The 20,935-nt window shown below is 38.0% G+C and overlaps 1 protein-coding gene across 3 annotated transcripts in view; it reads left to right on the forward strand.

Annotated features, from left to right (window-relative positions):
• The window catches only part of MAGI2 (membrane associated guanylate kinase, WW and PDZ domain containing 2), a gene marked incomplete at both ends in the record, with an annotated part of 698,114 nt that overhangs the window by 82,130 nt on the left and 595,049 nt on the right, over positions 1–20,935 (forward strand). The gene's annotated exons all lie outside the window — the stretch shown is intronic.

Raw genomic sequence — 20,935 nt, forward strand, 5'->3', positions numbered from 1 at the left:
ATTACCTGAGCTGAATAGCTATTGTACATCTTACTCTGAGTAGTTTAACTAGAGAATAGGGATAGGGAGTTGGCCAAACAGTCCATTTCTGATGGTAGATCTTGCTAATAGTCACAAGTGGTTTGCTTAGAATGGTTTGATCAATAAAATTACCCTGAATTTAAGATCTCATTGTTTTTGTCTTCTTAAAAAGTAGTTAGTGCTGTTCTTGTAGGCTTGGTCAAGCATTTGATTTCTCAGGTGAAATTTTCTGCTTTGCCCAGTTGAGACTGTCACTAAAAGGTTTTGCAATTTTCAAAATTATATTATTTCTTATTTCAGATCAGGAAAAGAATTTACTCAAATGACAACTGAGGGAAATCTTTCCTAAAAAAAAAAGCCTGTATGTAAAGGGAGGAAATGTGGCTTTGTAGACAGATGGAGGTTAAGGTTATCTAACAGCACAGGTCTGTGAGTAGAGGTAACCAAATATATCAAGTGAAATCCCTGAGGTGTTGGTACTGGCCCTGGTACTGTTTAATATTTCTGTTTGTGCTCACAGCCCTGAAAGCCAACTGTGTCCTGGGCAGTGTCACAAATAGTGTGGCCAGAAGGTTGAGGGGGGTGATTCTGCTCTTCTGCTACACTCGTGTGAAACCCCAGCTGGAGTTCTGTGTCCAGTCCTGGGGTCACAGACATAGGAAGTATGTGAATTTGTTGGAGTGAGTTCAGAAGAGTCCCTGAAGATGATCAGAGGGCTGGAACTGCTCTCCTGTGCAGACAGACTGAGAGAATTGGGGTTGTTTAGCCTGGAGGAGAGAAGCTCCAGAGAGACCTTGTGGCAGCCATGCAGTTTCTAAAGCAGACCTACAAGAGAGCTGGAGAGGAAGATTTGCAAGGGCATGTAGCCATAGGACATGGGGACTTTGGAGTGAAAGAAAATAGATTTAGTTTAAATGTGGAGAAGAAATTCTTTACTATGAGGGTGGTGAGGTGCTGGAACAGGTTACCCAGAGAAGCTGTGGATATCCCTGGAAGTGTTCAAGACCAGAGTTGATGCAGCCTGGTGTAGCAGAAGAGATCCTCTCCCATGGCAGAGGGATTGGAACTAGATCATCTCTGAGGTCACTTCCAACCCAACCCATTCTATGATTCTACTATATGACAAAACAGTTAATGTCAGAAAATATACTTGCTCATCACAGTAAGCTTGTAGCTCTTGACCAAAGAAAAATGTGCCAAGAATTCCCTTTAAATGAAATTAACTGTTGTGCTAGCTGGCAGAATGCTACTTTATCTTCGTTTTTCTAGACGGAGATCAGAACTTTATCAAATAAAGTCTAATTTCTCAAAAATGCTGGTCATAAACATATATAAACATTTCATGCAGAGTTATTTTGTGGGAGTTAGAGGAGTAGGGGAGTTAATATTTATTGGTACAATGTACTAGGAATACAGCCAGATATCCTCTGATGCAGGCTGTGCTCAGTAGCAATGAATATAAGATTAGCAGCACATGGAGTGAAAGACTGGCAAAGACAGGATCTAATTCATAAACAGAGAAGTTGGATTTGAACATTAAAATTGTTATTGTGCAACACTGTACAAAAGGCAGCGCTGGAGAGACCATTTACCTTGACTTTCCCCCTACTTAACTAATTGCTCCCTCCTAGCTGCTGCTGTTATGGTTATAAACCTCAGCATGAATGCCCCCAGGTTCCACTGTAATTGATCATAACAAATCTTTTGCCGTCAAAGCTCAACTGAACCTTTTCAGTTCAGTTTACTAACAGTTATTTTCACTGGTCTCTCAGTGAAAATGCCAATCTCAGAATTGGCATATCTTAACCTAATGTTGGTCTGAAGAGGCCTGAGCTTGTCCAGATTATTTACATAAATCTTGCATGTCTTTTTTTTTTTCTCCCAGAGGGATTTTTAAGATCTATTGCTTTTACCTGGGTAGTACTAGAGATCACATAAATGTATTCCATAAGCTTGAAATACCTTTTTGTTTAAGAAAAAAGAAATTTCAACCTAGAGGGGCCTTTGGAATTTATGCTTTTAATAGGAAAAAAATCAATCAGCCAAATGGCCTGTGGGCTTGCCTAGAAGCTATAGGAATTGCATGTATAGGAAATTGAATGATTTGGATTTTGGCTGTTCCTCTTGCAGGAAGGAGCAGCTTCAGTGAGGGGTAAGGCCAAGGAAGGATGCCTGTTGCTTGCTAAATTATTGTCTTGCTTTGAATCTGTGTAAACAGTTTTCTCAGTAAAAATATATTGAAAATAATAGAACAGGATAAATTATTGGGATTATCTAATTAGAAAACAAAACAAACAAGATAATTAATCTTTACACAGTAAGGCAAATTTTTACACAGTGTGTCTGCAGTACTGATTAAATGGCAACTCCTTCTGTTGGTGCGGTAGGGCTTGTTCTTTTGGTGCTACACAGCACCATTTATTCTGGAGAGAAGGACTTCCTGTAAGATGTTCTTCATTGCAGGCCCTTTTTTTATTGATGGGGCCACTAAGCAGTTACAACATTTTCATTTCTACATCAACACATCTACATCAAAATTCCCCTCCTCTTCTAGACTCCGTTTCCTCTTGAAATGATGACCTACAGTAGGGTTCATTAATAAGTAGCAATAGGCTTTACAGCAAGGACAACCTTGAGAAATATTAGCATGGTGGTTGTCTGCAGGGTTATCCAGCCAAGGAGGGCACACAGCCTTTGTGTTTTGCCCAAAGGAGACCTCAGAGGACTTGTAGAAAATCCATTTGTGCTCTCACTGTAGGACTTGTTTAAAATACTTGTACTGTCTTGCCTGTCTCATCAAATATCTGTGACTTCTTTAATTTTTCATTCTTCTTCTTTAGTTTTTATTAGGTACTGTATATAATGTGGTAATAATGTGCATCAATAGGTGAAAAAGAAGATAAAATCCCAGGCCTTTCCTAAAGTCAGTATGTAATTTGCATGTTATCAGATGGTGTGGTGGATCTGGTGAAGTGTCTGTTTGGAATTAAAATATATTTTAATTTTATTTCTTCAGGGATAAAAAAATATCAAAGTCTTTTTCAGTTCCTCTAATAGAAAATGTTCATGTTTATGGCTGAGGATTGCAAAAGTTTTTTATTCTGCATGATTGCGGCTGATTTTTATATTAGTACTTGAAACTCTTAGATTGTCAGTTTACTGTTTGGATGGAACTGCCAGGCTTTCAGTGAATATCTTGCAATATTAGGGGTTTTTTGCTGACATTAAATATCTAGGTACATTTTCTTTCTGTGCATCTAGGTTTTTCTTTGTGTAGTGGAGGGATTTGAAGTTTATAACCTGGATATGCTTTTTTATTACGCCTGTAAAAAACCACCCACATTTGGCAAAGTTATGAACATTTGAAAAAAACTGCATTTCACACATTCTTGGTCAAGTTTATTAGATTTTTTTAGCAGCTGCATTTCCAAAAGATTACATATGTATTGGATGTTTGCCTCCCTTAAGATGGGACTTTCCTTGAAATTGCTGCTCTGAGCTGAACAGGTCAAACCAGTACAACCAGAGGAACTGAGACCGAGGGATTTGCCTGTCATGATTTCTAGTGAGCATCCTGTTATGATCAGTTAGCACAGCAACATGAATTAAACATTGAGGATTAAACTTCAGGTGGGATAGGAAGTGGGCAGATAAATGGGAGTGATTATTAGTTGAGTGGTAAATAAAACGCTGTGTTTGCATGGCTAAACAAGAATGGGGACAGGACTAAGGTAAGATGAGGATCAGAGCTCTGGCTGACTATGGGACAGGTGATGAACTGGTGGTTGGATTGCTGGACTGCATGAAGAGACTATGCTGCAGTTGGAGATAAACCTGAGAGGGCACAGAGGCTGGGTGGCATGGCCTTGATATTGCAAAGGAGAGAGACTGCCTGGATGTGCTGGATAAAATCTCCTGTGTGACTTCAGTCTGAGTTCTGCCAGGAGATAAAGTACTTCAAGTGTGCAGGATGTGTGCTTGAGAACAAACCATGTGACAGCAAGGATAGTGCAATGAAAACCTTTTATTACAAACTTAATGCATTAAAATACATTGAAATGCTAATATAGATTAATCTGGTGTTCCCCAACATTACTTGCATGTGTTAATACAGAGCTTCTCAATAATTCAGTTATGTTAGCTGCCCCTTATAGCCAAGATTTTGTGATCACTCTCTCCCCCATGGTTTTGGGTAGACCATCTTCCCTTTTGTTTTGCAATGTGAAAAATCCTTCTGTTGATTGACAAAGATCCTGGAACTGTTTTTCTATAACTTCTGACTACATTTACCACCTGCAATCAGAGAAGAGCCAGCCGGTTGTCCTTGGTGTCAGTAGAGAAGCTTTATGCAGCAGAATCTGTGAGTTTCCAAGGTTTAAAAAATAATTTGTTTATCTATTGATTTAGTTCTGTTAGGAAGTCATGCATTCTGTCTGCTGTAAGTGAAAACTATATGCCTGCCTTTGTTCTTCTGCCTGAAGTCCAGGGTATGGAAACTTTCAGTATCTTCAGTTTTATTTGGAACACTGCTGTAGTTGCTTAATGTTTTCTTGACCTGTTGATATCCTCTATAAGACAAGAGTGACTTTCACATAAATTTAGCATTCCTTCTGTAGTCACTCAGCAAGAACAAATTCTCATCTCTTTTATTTTCTTTTTTGCTCTCTCTAAGTGTATGGGTTTTATAGGCATTTTATTTCTTCCTGTCTTTCAAATAGTTCTTTGCATAAAGAAAAAAAACCCAACTGTCTGGCAGAAGTGAAAATCAGATGGTGTGTCAGCAGAACCTGAAACCTCCTGAAATAAATTCTGTGCCCTGACCCACTGAGCTGAAGCTGATGGATACAGCTCAGCATAATTGTTTCAAGCAAAAACATGGGGAAGCAAAGTGAGCATTAAACAAATATCTCCTTTGACTCACAGTGACTCACTGTGTTGCTTGAGAAAGAAAACCACTTCATGACTTTGTGAAGTACACTTTTTCCTCTGTGGATCAGCATAATTGAAGTTTTGGCTCACATGCTGTTGAGGAGGCTTCTCTAAAGACAGAAGTTCTATGCCACTCCATCTACATCTTGCATAGAAGTTTATGGTCTGAAGCAAGAATGTCTGTCTTTTTGACTCAATATCTTCCCTCTGAATGTCAATTGAATGATACCATTCTGGAAGGTAGAATAGCCAAAGTATAGCAAAGCCTGATTTCTGTATTAAGTGGTGACTTTTTGAATATAACAGAAATTTTCTAAAAAAAAACCTAGTATGGTATTCTCTGAGGCCCCTGTCATTGGAAGGAAATGATGAATCTGATTCCATGTTCTTAAAAGGTTAATTTATTATTTTATGATCATATTATATTAAAGAATACTACACTAAATTATATTAAAGACTACAGAAAGGATACAGACAGAAGGCTCAAAGATACTAATGAAAACTCGGGACTGTCTCTTCAGTGTCCTACACAGCTTGGCCCCAATTGGCCATTAAGTCAAAACAATTCACAGCAGAAACCAATGAAACAAACACCTGCTAGTAAACAAACACATTCCAAAGCAACAAAACACAAGAGAAGCAAATCAGATAATTATTGTTTTTATTTTTCTCTGACACTTCTCAACTTCCCAGGAGAAAATCCTGGGCAAAGAGATTTTTCAGAAACAGCGACAACCTAGGGTGACACTGCAGCAGCTTACCAAAAATCTTGATATTGAATTATGGGGTACCCTCTTTTCTAATAGCATTCACTTCTTTGCTTCAATGGAATGGGAAAGAAAGAGCCCTAAACTGCTAAATTTATTAGATGTTTTGATTTACTTTTTCCTGGCCAAAACAAGAAAATCCAGCAAATATTCAAAACGGTACAGCTTTCTATAGTTCCTCATTTTTTCCTGATTATAATGTTTTCTTAATGTTTTGGAAGAAAAAATGGTTTATAACATGCAGTGAAATTCTTTTGAGATGTATATAATGTAAAATCAGTTAATGCCCAACAGAAAGGAGACCCAGGGTAGAATGACTAGGCTTCTCCCAGGGCACATGATGAAAGTTTGACCTCATGTTTAAAAAAAGGAATTTAGACCCAATTCAAATTGCATTGAATTGAGTGGAAAGTCGCTGCACTTTTAATGGGAAAAGAGTTGGGGCCTTTATGAGTAACTTTAATGTAGGACTGTCTCAAGAGGTTGCATTCTACTGCATTTTATGTTTGAATATGACTGCCTTGCTGCAAATGAGATGGTTATTGTGATTTCAGCAGCAGCAGACAATTTCTTGAACAGATTACCATTACAAGTAATGGCACAGAGGGAGGAAAGTTTATTGCCTGCTTGAATTTTTCTGTGGATGAAACACTAGAAACACAAAGAGGAGTTGCATTCCTTAGTTTAGTGCACACTGCTGTGTTACAGAAAAAGGGGAGATAAGGGAAAATACATGTGCATATGGAAAATAGGTCATGAAATAGCTCACTCACAGACAGTTGGGACTGAGGTGCTACAAAAGTTCCCAAGTTACAAAACTTTGATCAAGCGTTGTCTGTAAGCAGTAGAGCAAAACTTCTTCCATTCTAGTAAGGGATATCTGGACCTGTCTCCTTGCTTTATTTGTGAATGAAGCATTTAAATGCTACTGGGCAGTGCTGCTCTGTGGGAGGAGCTCCAAAGCTGGAGATGAGGCAGTGGTTCTGATGCTGGGCTGTGGCAGAGCTATTTTATGCTGGTGGCCCCATCTAAGCTCTGGGCAGAACAAATATGCTGGCTACCAACTTTTGCAAGGGTTAGCTTGTTTTGCCTCTTCATCCATCCTGGGAAAGAGGACCTGGGTAGACCCTGCCCAGATTTCCTCCTGCCAGGCTGGAATAAATTGGAAATAAATAGTTCCCAACTTTAAATGTGTAATTCACATTCTGCAGTATATCTGCATGTAGGCTCTAGCTCTCACTTGAATGGCTCCTGTCTTTTAAATTTAGAGCTGGCTTGTTGGGAAGCAAATTAAATTTATCTGTATGATTCTGTACTGCCAGTTCTAAGTAATGCCTTTCTGAAACTTCAGTTTTATCTCCTGGATGTTGGGTATATTTCTGGATTAATTATATTTTCCTTTAAAGGCAACATTTTTCATTTCTGTAAATCAGTAAACACAGTAAAAGTTAGGTAAATCATACCAAGATGGTTTGCTGACAATTTCATTGTCATATATGTAGAAATGAAAGTACGGCATTGATTAGAAAATCAGAAAAGATTTAATTTTTTTTAACCAAAGAAATTCAACTTAAAATTTTCTTTTTATGTTGCTACCATCGTGTTTTAGAATATAAAAGCATAGTAATGTGAAGTGTTAAAATAATTAAAAAAAAAAAATTGCATTTCTTTCCTGATTTCAATGCTGATGTGAGGAGGCCCTGAAATGAGATAGGAGAACACAAGTTCCTTAAACTTGTCTAAGTGTCATCTTCTAAACATTTAGGAAAACAGGTAATTTCACAAAGACATTAGTTTTAGATACTGTCCCATAAATGTCTCGGGACCCTATATCACTGTGTATATTTAATTTTCTTCAAAGAAGTTGACCCACCTTCCTTTATGCAAAACAAATTTCTGAAAGGAGGATAGTCTCTAAGTATGGAAGTGGGCTGTGTTATAGTGCTAACAACTTTCCTCTTATAATATTTGGAAAGGTTTTTTACTGTGACCACACCCAATTCTATTTCTACTCTTCTGTCGTTATCAAGGCCTTTGGCTGTTTGATCAGCTCAGTCCAGATCTCAGCTGATGCCACATAAGGATCTTGTTTGATGCCCCACAAAGGACTTGGATGTTGGGCATGGAAGGATAAGAGATGCAGATTGCAAAATTACTGGGTTAGCATCAGTCCAAACCAGTGGAGGATCTGCCAGTGCCTTGGTCACAGGAGGCAGCTGCTGCTTTTTAGTGTTGAGCATTTACTGCTGCATCCATTGGCTGGGTGAAAGAGAGCATTGTTTGGTTCTGGCACCAAATGTTTTGTGTCCCTAATTTTCAGCAGTTTGCATGGGCTTAAATACTTAGAGATATACATTTAGTAATTAGCTGTGTGAGTGTTGTTTGACTCCAAGTTTTACTTCAGAGATATGTAATTCCTGATTTCATTTACTCATTCTAACAATGTGCATTAGCTAAAACTGTCCTTCATGCTCATGCAGAGTTTCTTTCCAGAGCAGTGCCAATGAACCTCTTTATCATCAGCTATTCTAGTGCTTCATTTCCAATCAGTTTATTATTTCAAGTCAAAATGTCCATTACTCTAGCATACAGATAATCACAAACCAGAGTCTAGACTGAATTTCTGCCTTTGTTTCCCTTGCAAGGGTTTGTATCTATGGTTTTTAGAATGGAGAACTGATGTTCAGATGCAGTGATTTTTCTGCAGTATATCATATAAAAGGGGATAAAATAGTTTAACATTGATGTTTCCATTAAGTAAAAAATATGAAAAGTCTCTGTAGGAAGCAACATTAAATTAGTACAATTATATATCACTCTAATCTCAGGAAAGAGCATTATTATTACTTGTATTTCTACTAACCACTGTGGGCATGAAGTAATAAAAAAAAATTAGAAAATATAGAGGAAAACAAAACACAAAGACATGCATATGCCCATTTTTGTTTTTCCTGAAATGAATAAGTGGTGGGGGAGTCAGTAAGAGCAGAAGGCTTGTAAGAAAGAGACCTTGGGCTAAAAAATCCCTGGGTAAAAATCCTTCAAATATTTGGAAATCTGTTTTCTTTGCCTTGGTGGTATAGAAGGAACACTATTTTTTCGGGGTGGGAAGTGAGGTTGGGGGGCTGAGTAGGGTTTATTTTTGGTTTTTTTTTTAATATAGTATTGAATCAATATTCCTTATAATAACCTGCCACTTCTGTGACAAAACAAGGCCACAGGAGCGTAGGGGGAGATCATTAGTCTTTTCTTCCATCTTATTATTAAGTTCTTCTGTCCAGGTTGGCACTTTTTTTGGTTACATGTGCCAAATATTTAGGATTATTTGTTCGGCCACACAGAAACACTGCATGGATTTTTAACACTTTGGTGAGTCACCTTGAATGCCCCTCCTTTGATTTTCTTTTCTAACACCATTTTTTTTTTTTTTGCCCAATGGTTGCTAATTCCTTTCAATTAAAAATAACCCTTTTCCAGAGCTGAAATATTTGACTTGTTACTGTGTTCTATGTTGAATTCAATTTTTTTCACTCTTTTTAATATTTTTTTGATTTGGGACTAGATTTCAAGGCTGCATATGACACATTTTTATTTGTATCCTATTGTTTCACTTATAGTACCCTGAATTCAAGAAAAATAGGTATAAACAGAATAAATTATTCAGCATGCTTAAAGTTGAGAATAGCTACATAGTAAAGGTGTGCATCTCTTGTGAGATGGCATCCAAACGCTTGTGTGAACTGAGAAATTAGAATTTGTGCTTGGAAAGGATTTCACCTAAATTTTCATCCCATCAGAAATATGATCAAAGAGAGCTGTTCTTAAAAAGAAAAAAAATAATTTAAATACTTTTATACTTACAAAATTATCTGCATCCCTAGTTGCTCAAAAATAGTTATTATTTTACAATTCATTCTAAATTTAAATTGTTGTTTTTATTTATTAAACAAAAAATAAAATATTATTTAAGTGAAAAATGTGAGCTGTTGAACAGGCAGTCTCTAGTGAAGACTAAAATTCTGGTATGTGCTGCAGAATCTAGTACAGCTTGTGGCTGTAAAGGTATCTGTATTAAATTTGGTAGACATTCCTGTAATCCCTTCTCATTATACATTAGTACTCAAGTGTGGATTTTTTCCAGATTCATCACCCTTTTGCTTTTAGGTTCATATACAGGAGAGTGATCAATAATATTTTCATAAATCCCATTGAACCTGAGAATACACATCCTTCGAGCTTTGCAGAGTTAGGTCCAATAATAATAAAGAGAGAGTTCACAAATGTCAATTTTGTAGTTCATACCACTCAAAGTCATTTATTCAGGTGCTGATAATGGGCAGAAGTAAACACTGATTAGGCTGGTAGAAAACTCCAGAGGAAAATCTGATTTATTTGTATGTATCTATGTAACAGTAATTGTATCTTCTGCCTATCCTTCCATCAAGAGAAAAATTGTGACTTAGTGATATGCTCAAACACCTTGTGGAATGTTTTTTTTTTCTTCATCTTCTTCACTTATCTTTTTTCTTGAAACAATGCATTGGAGAATTTTGTGATTCTGTGATTCAATATTTATGATTTCATTTTGACCCTTCTCAGGATTCAAAATGCACACAGATTTATGCTATGTACTAGTGCTTCCTTGCATTCCCTTTCAGAGATATTGAATTAAGGAAAGGAACTTGATTTGATGCATAGCTCCATCACTTGACTCTTTCTTCATAATTTTGAACTGTGGGTCTTAAACACATAGACATCTTCCCATCATTGGGCCAGATGGAAGTAACTTTTTCACTTAGCAGAACCCAATTTGACTTGAACATATCTTTCTCTTATTTATTTTAATGTGTTCCATTTCATGTCTCCGAATGTTTTCATTTTTACCCAGCTCTATGGGTCAGTTCCAAAATTCACATGCCATAACCATTCCTCTCCCCACCTCTACCAGAATGAGCAATCATGTCTTATTACTTATTCTCCCAAGTGAGCTACTTTTGCCAGACTTGTGTTTGTTTTGTTTGCCTGCCAAACTCCACCAAATGTCTTCTTTTAAAGATGATGGGCCTGGCTCCACATGGATTCAGATTGTTCTGCAGATTTTTTGAGGTTTATTTTGGTGAGAGGTTTTATTTTTTTTTTTTTTTTTTGTCTTTTGCTTTGGGCCTCTTTATTTAATTTTTACTTGCAGATTTTTTAGTCTGTAAGACATTGCAGCTAAAACGATCTTCAGATGATGAGTGAATTTCATTCTGTTCTTCCACAATGATACATGTTAAAATATACTTTAAAGCAGTCTGGAATTCAGGGACCTGCATGGCAAGATCTTTCATTCATTTGTGAAAGAGCTATCACCTGTCCAGGAATATGTGGTTTAAACTCAGTATTTACAGCTAGTACACTTCAACAGCTCTTCACTTTGTTTACATGACCTGTTAAAGGCAAGACTTATGCTCATGCATATTCTTCTACAATCAGTGTATTCCTGAAAACTGCCATGAAAGTTCAATTTCAGTAGTTCACTACTGGCATTTTTTATTAAACTCTTCTGGGATGTGAATTTTTATTTCACTGCTGTGGGTAATGCCTATGTAAATCTGTCTGGGAAAAGAAATCAAATTACATGCAAGGCTGAAATTATTATTTTATTTTTTTCCCTGAACTATTTATCAATTCTATTCCACTCCAGGAAATTATAATGATGTGGCTGTCCTGGCTGTCATCTGAATATTACAATGGGAGTGGGATATTTTCCACACAGTTGAGAGCTCAGCCAAAAGAAATAGCTATGTTTGAAATACTTTTGGTTTGCTTTTTTAACTTTTTTTATTTTTTATGTGGATTAAACCCCCTGAGTTCCATGGTGCTGTAACAGAACTGCCTGTATAGGAGAAATAGATTGATGTGTCATATTCCCAGGGAGGCTGTACAAGTCCATGGAGATCAATATGTAACAAGTTTTGGGTGGTGGGGAAGGTTGTGTAGCCCCTCTTCTAAGAAGCTGCTGTCACTTGCACTGTTTCAGGGAATGGCTCTGAAGAATAACAGGGAATCCTAAGAGCACTGATGTCAGGAGTGGTTTTCCTCATTAAAACTCTTGCACTATGCTGGAGAAGCGAGCCAGATAGGTGAGAAGGAGCTCAGTGCAGGGAATGTATTTAATCTTTGTCTTTTTCCTCTGGTAGAGGTGGCTGTGAAGGACTGAGAGAGGTGTCATGACCAGTGTTGAGCTCAATTAATATCTAAGGGAGTATATTTTTCCATAATTGAGGCATTACAATGAGTCCTTTCTTCTACCACTCCCTTTCATCTCAGATTTTTTCCTGCTTCCTTGATGGTAAATTCAAGAAGAAAACCATTGCTGATAATCCCAGGCAATAAACACATAGAGGCAAACAGAAAAATGAGTATCCACCAGTTTTTCTATTCCTGTCCTTTGAAATCTTACGTCACAATGTAGTTATCAAAAAAGGCAAGGGAGGGAGAAAACAAGAAATATAAAATAATTTCCTTATCCAGTTTTGCAGCCTCATAAGAGTGAAATGAAAAGAGGGATTTGGCATTTGTGAATTGCCCGTGGATTTAGCGCTTTCAGGCTGACTGTATTTTGGAGGCATTTATCCTGATTGAGTCTGCTGTCATTCAAGAAGAATAATCTAGGAGAGAAAAACTTTGTGGATCATTTGATCCCAAATTAAAAGTAACTGGTAGTTCTGTCTGTCTTGTGTGCAGTCATTTACAGCCATGACATGAGACCAGATCATTGTAGTATTATTTTCCTCTCACTCCAGAAAATGTATAAAACATCTGTAAGAGAGTAGGTAGTGGAACACCTGACCCACTCTTCTCCAGGGACTAGTGTTAGTGTGTTAATTTAATGTTATCTGTATTAGAAATGGCTGTTCAGTATATGTTAACTGCATAGAATCATTCAGGTTGGAAAAGATCATTAGCATAATTGAGCCTCAACTGCAGATTTGAAGTTGTTGATTTGAAGTTTACATGTAGTTGGCTTCAAGGAATGAATGAAGAGCTCCCTGTGTTTCCTTGGGGCTATGTGGTTGGTTGGTTGTGTTTTCCTACTTGTTTTTTGGGGTTTTTTTCTCATAAAAGAAGCAAAATATAATGAGATAGAAGGGATGTACCACAAACATAAATCTTGAAAGGGTCAGTGAGATTTTCTTTTCTCTCAGCAAACCTAAGGTAGCTAGAATTAAAAAATTCTGGCCAAATATTTAAAATTAAAAAAAAAAAAACCAAAATGGATAAAATTTCTTGATAGACCTTTTTTTTTTGGCTCCTTTTTTTCATAGATTCATATAATATGGTGAGTTGGAAGGGACCCATCATGATCATTGAGTCCAGCTCCTGGACCTGCACAGGTCACCCCAAGAATCACACCATGTCTAAGAGAATTGTCCAATTGCTTTTTGTACTCTGACAAGTGTAGTGCTGTGACCACTCTTCCCTGAAGAGTTTGGGTGTTTGGTTTCTTTGTTTTTAAAAACCATGTATTAATCATTGCCTCTGAAGTGTTCTTTCCAGAGAGTTAAATTTTGGACTATAACAATCAGTTCTGTTTATCTCTAGGGAGCAGTGGGTAGAGGATGCTTTGTGGAAATTTTACTCTATGGTGATTATTTGAACATTTTCACCCCAGAGAAAGCCAAAGAGCATTTCTGACACAAGAATTTTGGAGTCCAGCACTTTAAGGCCATTTAAAGACTGCAATAGAGAACAGTGATGCATCTTGTTGCCACTAGTAGATCATTAAAGTTGAAGAGAGGAAAATACAAGAGAGAAACCAAAGGAATACAAGAGAGAAATGGGATCCTACCTCTTTATACAATAACTAGACTAGGAGACACTGTAAGATCAGTGAGGAAATGACAAGTCACGAAGTTTGAAAATGCAAAATATGTCTTCACTGCTGTTTTCTTCATGATGCAGATAGTGGGAGACTCAGAGGTGTTTTACCATCCTCTGTTACTAAAGAGTGGATTAAAATAGAAGTGCATCAAATAGATTGATCCTTCAGGGCTTTTTGGGGCTTTGTGTATGCTGATTTCCTGTGGCAATGTTTGCCTGCTTCCAGGGAGCTGTTTGTAGAGACTTTAAACCAGGTGTAACATTAGACCAAGAGATCAAATAGCATCTTTTCCTTCCTAAGGTGCCCTGGAATGTGATGAAACTGTGGATTTGAAACACTCTTATAATAGCAAATGATGACAAATTAGTTTAAAGACAACCTTTGAACCGGACTAGGATTTCAGTGAACTACTGCAGAAACAGAAATAACTCATCTGCAATTTCATTTGGCTGTGGGATGCACAATGGAGAAGTTACAAATGGTGTTATTTACCACAAGGCTATTTTTAAGTGCATGTACTGAGCCTGCAATGCAAAATTTATAGCTGGGTAGCACTACTCAGTGACTGAAACTTGCACGCACCCTATAGGAGGCCATAAAATACCGTGGATTTTTAATCTGGAAGAAAAATTATTTTAAAAATGAGGAAAGGAAAAGTGTGCCTCACATGCCCTCTCTTGCTATTTTTACTCTTACTGAGATGGACTTTGCCAGCATGAAAATATTAAGACTTGTCCTCAGAATAACTTTTGAGCCAACCAGCAAATAAATCATTACTTGAGGAGAAGCTATTTGTGTGTGTGTTGTGTGTTTTTCAAGAAAAAAACAACATGCTTGCACAGAAAGACGTGACACGATATTCCTTCAGACAGCTTTCAGGACACAGAAAGAACAAACAGAAGTCACTGAATTCCATGTTTGAGGCAGACTTTTGCAGACATGCGCAGCACGGGGTCTGCGTGCCAGCTCTCCCATCCTGACAGCAGAGGCTGCTGCAGAGCCTGGGCTGTGGCTCTCGGGGCACATTGTCCTGCTGAAGTGTCTGAACAGGGCCTTTTCCAGGGCATGTGATATCATATGGATAAAGCTTTATTTTGGCAGACGCATGTGCACATATATGCTGCATGGATGTGTTTCTACTGTATTCAGTTTAAAGATGTTTCATTTGTCAAAGGAAACTCAGGGAACAGTAAGACATTAAATGCACAGCAGGAGTAAAGAGATAAAAAACCCCAAACCCAACTATGTGGTAATGAATACTTCCTGGGATGTTCCTGATTACCTGAGGGTAATGGATTTTATTTTAAGCTCTCTTATTCTCAAAAGTGCAGCTTTGTTGTGTAATATCTGTCTGTCCTTTAGCTTTTTCTGAAAGGAAACGCAAATCTTTAATACTTTTTTTACTTTTTTTTTTTTCACTTTCTTGCTGACTAATAAATACATCATGGTAGAGGACATTGGAATCACTGGAACTTCTATCCATTGGTGGTGTCTGTAAGCTGAATACCCCAGTAACAACGTGAAAATGTCAGACTTGTAGGAACTTGCCATTTCAGTGCATCCTTATCTGTAAAGGCCGGATTTATTACTAGGCCTATTTCTGTACCTTCTATAACTGGGTTGGAATAGTTGTCACTGAAGCTTTAATAGACTCACACATCAGACAAGCAGAAAGAAGAGGAGAGTGGCAAAAGCTTTTAAATACTTCATCAAATTTTTATTTCTTTGCTTTTAATAAAATCTAGTTAGGGAAATATATTTATAGGACTTCTAGTATATTTATGAATTCTGAAATACAAGGGGAAAAGTCCCCCACGCTTGCATAGCTCTAAACCAAAACATTGCTCTTCAGACACTTTTTTCATTCTTCTGTTTTGGGTAACATCTTACTGAGTGAATAACAAACTGTGCTAACTCCCACAGTCTGTCACTCTGTACCACAGCCTCTTCTATGCCATGCTGGATAGAGCCTGTACCTTTGGCATTTCCAAACTGCACTCTGCACCTTTGAGTGGAGTTGCTGATCCTTGTCTGGCATTTGCATTGGCTTTGTGGGGCAGCTCGCCCCGACTGGTGCTGTCAGAACACGTTGGGGCGCACACATCTCAATACCCACGGCACTGTTTGCCAGGTCTGTCTGCTTTGCTCTCATCTCATCTCCCTTTTGGCTGCCAGGAGTGCAGGAGGACAGTGTGTTGACAGAGGTCTCCATCTGACATTTCCAGGTGTCCTGTCGGGCAAAGAGATCCGCTCTTCCCTCTGCTTCCCATGCCTGCCTCTTGCTGCCTGCCTGCATGGGCCCCAGTCTGGTGTAGGGGATGCTCAGCTGCTCCCCTGAAACACATATACAAGGGGGCGTGGGTGCATGTGAAGCAATGAATTTCTCTGATGTTGTTGTTCCACTCCTGAATTCTCAGGGACATGAACATTCTGCAGGCTCACTCCTCATCTTTGAATAACCACCTCTGATTAACCGAAGGCTGTGGTGATGCTGCTGAGTGTGGTATTTGCTGGGTCCCCTGGACAAAGGAGGAATTGAGAATCTGGCTCCATGTTCTTAGAAGGCTAATTTATTATTTATTTTTATATATTATATTATATTATATTATATTATATTATATTATATTATATTATATTATATTATATTATATTATATTATATTATATTATATTATATTATATTATATTATATTATATTATATTATATTATATTATATTATATTATATTATATTATATTATATTATATTATTATATTATATTATATTATATTATATTATATTATATTATATTATACTAAAGAATAGAAAAAGGATGCAAACAGAAGGTTAGAAACAATGGTAATGAAAACTCATGACCCTCTCCAGAGTCCCAACACAGCTGGACTGGGATTGGTCATTAAGTAAAAACAATTCACATTAAACCAATCAACACACCACCTGTTGGATAAACAATCTCCATACCATATTCCAAAGCAGCAATACACAGGAGAAGCAATCAGATAATTAATATTTTCATTTTTCTCTGAGTCTTCTCAGCTTCCCAGGAGAAGAAATCCTGACAAAGGGATTTTTCTGAAAATATGACAGTGACAGCTGAGCTCTTCTCTTCCCAAGAGTTAAGGTCTGCCAGTATATAACCCTTAATGGTCTTGAAGAACTCAGCATGTGAATGTAGAGCAAATTATAAATAACAAATATTATTTTTTTTATAAATACTTCTTCATGGAAAATTTGGAAGCGCTCTCTTCTGGATGAGGGATTGCTTGCGACATCTAACAAGAAATCATGAAGAATGAGGCACTTATGCCGTGATGTTATTTATGATTAAGCAGTCATGATGTTAATCAACATTTTGTATTTTGGTTACTGAAAAAAGCAAAAATAATAAATTATAACTTAGGTTTTTTCCCTACTTTTTGCTTACATTTTTTAAAGTTAGCGGAATAGTTCATTATTTGACTGCCCAGGATTTTATAAAATGGTTTTCATTCAAAATATTCACTCTCTTTTAAATTTTGGTTGTGACTGTTAAATGCTTGCTCATAATAAGTTTCAAAAGGCCTAAGTTGCTTTCTAGAAATAAAATCTGCGCATGAGCTTTTTACTTAAATGAAGGTGTCAGTCCGAGAATGTTACCAGAGTCTTGACATTTCTGATTGTGCCCTTTCTCCAGGAAGATGTATTGGGAAGGGTTAATTATAAAACAAGGCAGGCTGGAGGAACAAATACAGCATTCCAGCAAGAATATGGGTGCCAGTGTTTAGGGATGGGCTTTTGATTTTTATTTTTTTGAAATTATTTTTTAAGTGCTTCATAATGAAATATTCATGCTTCATTTTATTTGATTTGTAATTTGGTCACATGCTTCTGGAGGAGAAGATTACTGGGCGTGACTGAGCTGTTGGATCCTCCTCAGTGTTGGTCCATTTCTGTTTTACAGATTTAATTGACTCCAGATTCCCTCTGCACACTGAATACAAATGTATTGTTTGCTTAAAATCCTGGAATGCAAATCAGACATAGGTCCCCCTGACTCAATGGGATATCATTCCCAAGAGCTGTAGGACTGAACTAGCTGAACCTGTTGTGCTCCAGGGAAGCAAAGCAGTATTAATGTCCTTCATATCAGAATTGCACAGAAAAATATTATCAGTCTCTCAGTTAAACAGCAGCTCTTCCAGTTTTCACTCCAGTTTTACTTCTTTTGCTGTAACACAAAAACCCCCATGGTTTGGGTAAAGCTCTGTGAAGTCTGAGATTTAGAGAGCTCTTTAGGTTTTTCTCCATGTTTCCCAAATCCTTCATGTAGACACTGTCCTTTAGCAGTTAGTTTTGGTTTTCCTCATCCAAGGAAGGCAGGCTGGAGCCAGGGAGGTGTTTCAGGCAAGGCAGGCAGTTTGTGTGGCTCGTAGGATGGCCCTGAGTGCTGCTCCAAGCTGTCCTGGCAGCGAGCTCAGAACCTGACACACTGTGGGAGCTGCTGCTGGCCCAGCTGGCAGGCACAGGCCAGTCACAATGTGTAACACTCCTGAATGCAAAGTCACAACTGGGGTACCTCATCTTGATCTGCAAATTAAAAATTATTTACTTGTAAGCAGAAGAGGTCATATCCTGGCTGACTCCTTTCCACAAGTCTGCAGGAACAAAATAACAAAAGGCACTTGAATGCAGTGGGAATGAGAACAATCAAATGAACATCTTTGCTGATGCCAAACATAGTTAGAGATTCTCACTAAGTAAATTCCCCTCAAATTTGGCAAAAATATGACAATAACTTAGGGTAAAATCAGGGTTGTATTAACTACACTCTGATATCAAAATCACTAGAGCCTCATTAAAATTCAAAACTTATGCAAAACTTCTAAAGTGTTCATAACTACTTTTTTAAATACGAGCACAAGCTTATCATTTAGATGATCGCTGAAAGGAATTTCCTTAAATATAGTACACAGCAAGGGCCTGCAATGGATTCTTCAGTCAGGTAGCTTTGATAAAGTGTGTGGGTACACAGTTTGGGATGGGGCTGGGCTGAGCCCCATCCCCATGGGCACAGCTGTGAGCAGCAGGGGAGCAGCACTGACAGCAATGAGCCCTGGAGTGCCCAGGGGCACTGAGCAGCCACCACAGGGAGCAGAGGGCACACAGGGGCAGGACATCAACATGGGGGGATAAAAGGTGGGTAAAGAACAAGAGGGGCAGATGTGTGCAGCCTTCTGAGGTGGTGTGGTGTTACTCTGCATGGGTTGAAGCCTTCTGAAATTGTATGGTGTATTGTGGCTGTCTCAGCTGTCATGTATGCTGTGACAAAGGTATACCCTTAAGTGGTGAGTAAAGGTGTTGTAATAAATAATTTGAGAGTCTTAATTTTGGTGCTGTGGTAGTTGATAGGATGCACAATGGGCTTTTTATTTCTATGTACTTTAAGATCTAGCACTTACCCCCAAGAATTCCTCAGGAGTGTCAGGAGTAACACTGCCGTTACTATGTGTTGCAAGAGGATGAGAAGAGCTGTTGCTGCCCCTTGCCCTCAGTTTCAGAGGGTTTCTGTAGGTTATTTGTGTAAAGCAGACAAAGCTTTAGCCTGACTGTATTAATTCAGTTGTGGCTGAGAGCAGGGAAGAGTTAGCTGGGACTAGGTAGTCACAGTAAAACCTTTGCTGGTAGAGCCAGGTCCTGGAGAATGATGCTTAAAAGGTCTCATGTCTTGGAGAGGAGGAAGCTGGAAGCAAAAGTGTTTCTCCACTTGTAGGGTAACTTGCTGCTACAGAGTTTCCATGCCAAAGTCAGTTTTTCAGAGCAGTGCACTTCACAGACTCACTGCCGTGTGTCATACTGAACAGGAACAACTGTGTCTCCTGAGCTACAAGGGAAATGAAAGGATTAACTGGTGATGGGACTTCTTCTCCTCTCTAAGTAAATAAATGACTTTTATTCTGGAATGGAATTCTGTCTGCATCTCAGCAATTCTAGTGATTGACCTATCTACGCCTGGTTTGGACAATCGAACTTAAGCACATTTTGTGAAGTTAAATTTTAAGAAGTCTCCACATTCCTCTGAAATTTGGCTCAGCTGTGGCTTGCTTTTCCCTTTGGAAGAGGGAAAGAGGCATAAAGATTTGAATGTTATCAGGAATGTATGGTTTGGGAAATAAAGGGTGTAATCTTTGCTCTAAAAAAATCCCCAGCTACTTGAAGTCACTGAAATGAGAGGAGGAAAAAAAAGAAAAGGAATGTTGGGAAGAGTCCAAATCCACAAACCCCACAGACGGTCCACATCAGCAAATGCCTTTTGTTTTTGATGATGTTCTCAAATATATATTGGAGTAGACATAGCAGATTTTCCACATAAATGCCGATGATGGCTGCATGATAAAAAGTAAATGTGTAAGTAGGGATGTTGAGAGAGGGTGACAAAGGTCTAATGCCAGTAGACCAAAGAGAAATATTTTAAATGTGTAGATAATTGATAGCTCTCACTCCTTAGTCCTATATTTGTGCTATAGGTACAAGTAAGAAGCTATTGACTGACTCTCACAGGTATTTCATAGAGGCTGTGATCCACCAGCACTGGTGTGTGTAACTTGCACAAACACAAGAGGTGTTTACCTAAGAGGATTTTTCACATGCTTGAGCTTACTGAGGTGCTGTAATGCTAAAAGCAGGCGCTCTGTTTTCACTCACGTGGGTGATGAGGTGAACAGCTCCAGGCAGAAACCAGCCATGTGTGTACCCCCTGAAATTCAGCGTGAGGACAAGTCACAGTCTCAACCAGGCAGCTGTATGAGTGCATGTGCACATGTATATGTTGTTTGACAAAGAAATTGGAAAACACAGTCTCTATTTTGGCAGATGTGAGATCATTCATGCTATAAAGTTTCATTTCGTTAGGTAAAATTGTCTGTAAAATGGGATCCCCTTCACTAGCTTTTCATCATTAAGGGAAACCATTACAATAACATCAAAGGTCAAATCAATCCCATTTTATTTATAATATGCTTAATTTTGGCTTGTAGCTATATTCTACATTAGTATTTACGATTAAGATGTTAACTGATAAAAAGTTATTGTAGAAAAATTGATTGTAAGAGTGTATTGGGGGTTTGAGGTTCTTTATTTTGAGAGGTAGAAAAAGAAAATTTAATGTCTTTTCAGTTCTTCAGTGAGAGTATACAAGAATTTTCTGCTAAAATAATCTAGAAATGAGTAATAGAGTTACTTTATCATTTTGGTAATTACTAAAAATATATAAATTGTATCACTTAGAATTAAAATAAGAAGAGGGTTGCCTGGGGACTTGAGAACTCATCCAGCTCCTCTCTTATCTGGAGGCTGGATCAACTATGCCTACATGC

Source organism: Fringilla coelebs (genome assembly GCF_963513975.1).
Source record: "Fringilla coelebs genome assembly, chromosome: 5".
In the NCBI taxonomy this organism is placed as follows: Eukaryota; Metazoa; Chordata; class Aves; order Passeriformes; family Fringillidae; genus Fringilla; species Fringilla coelebs.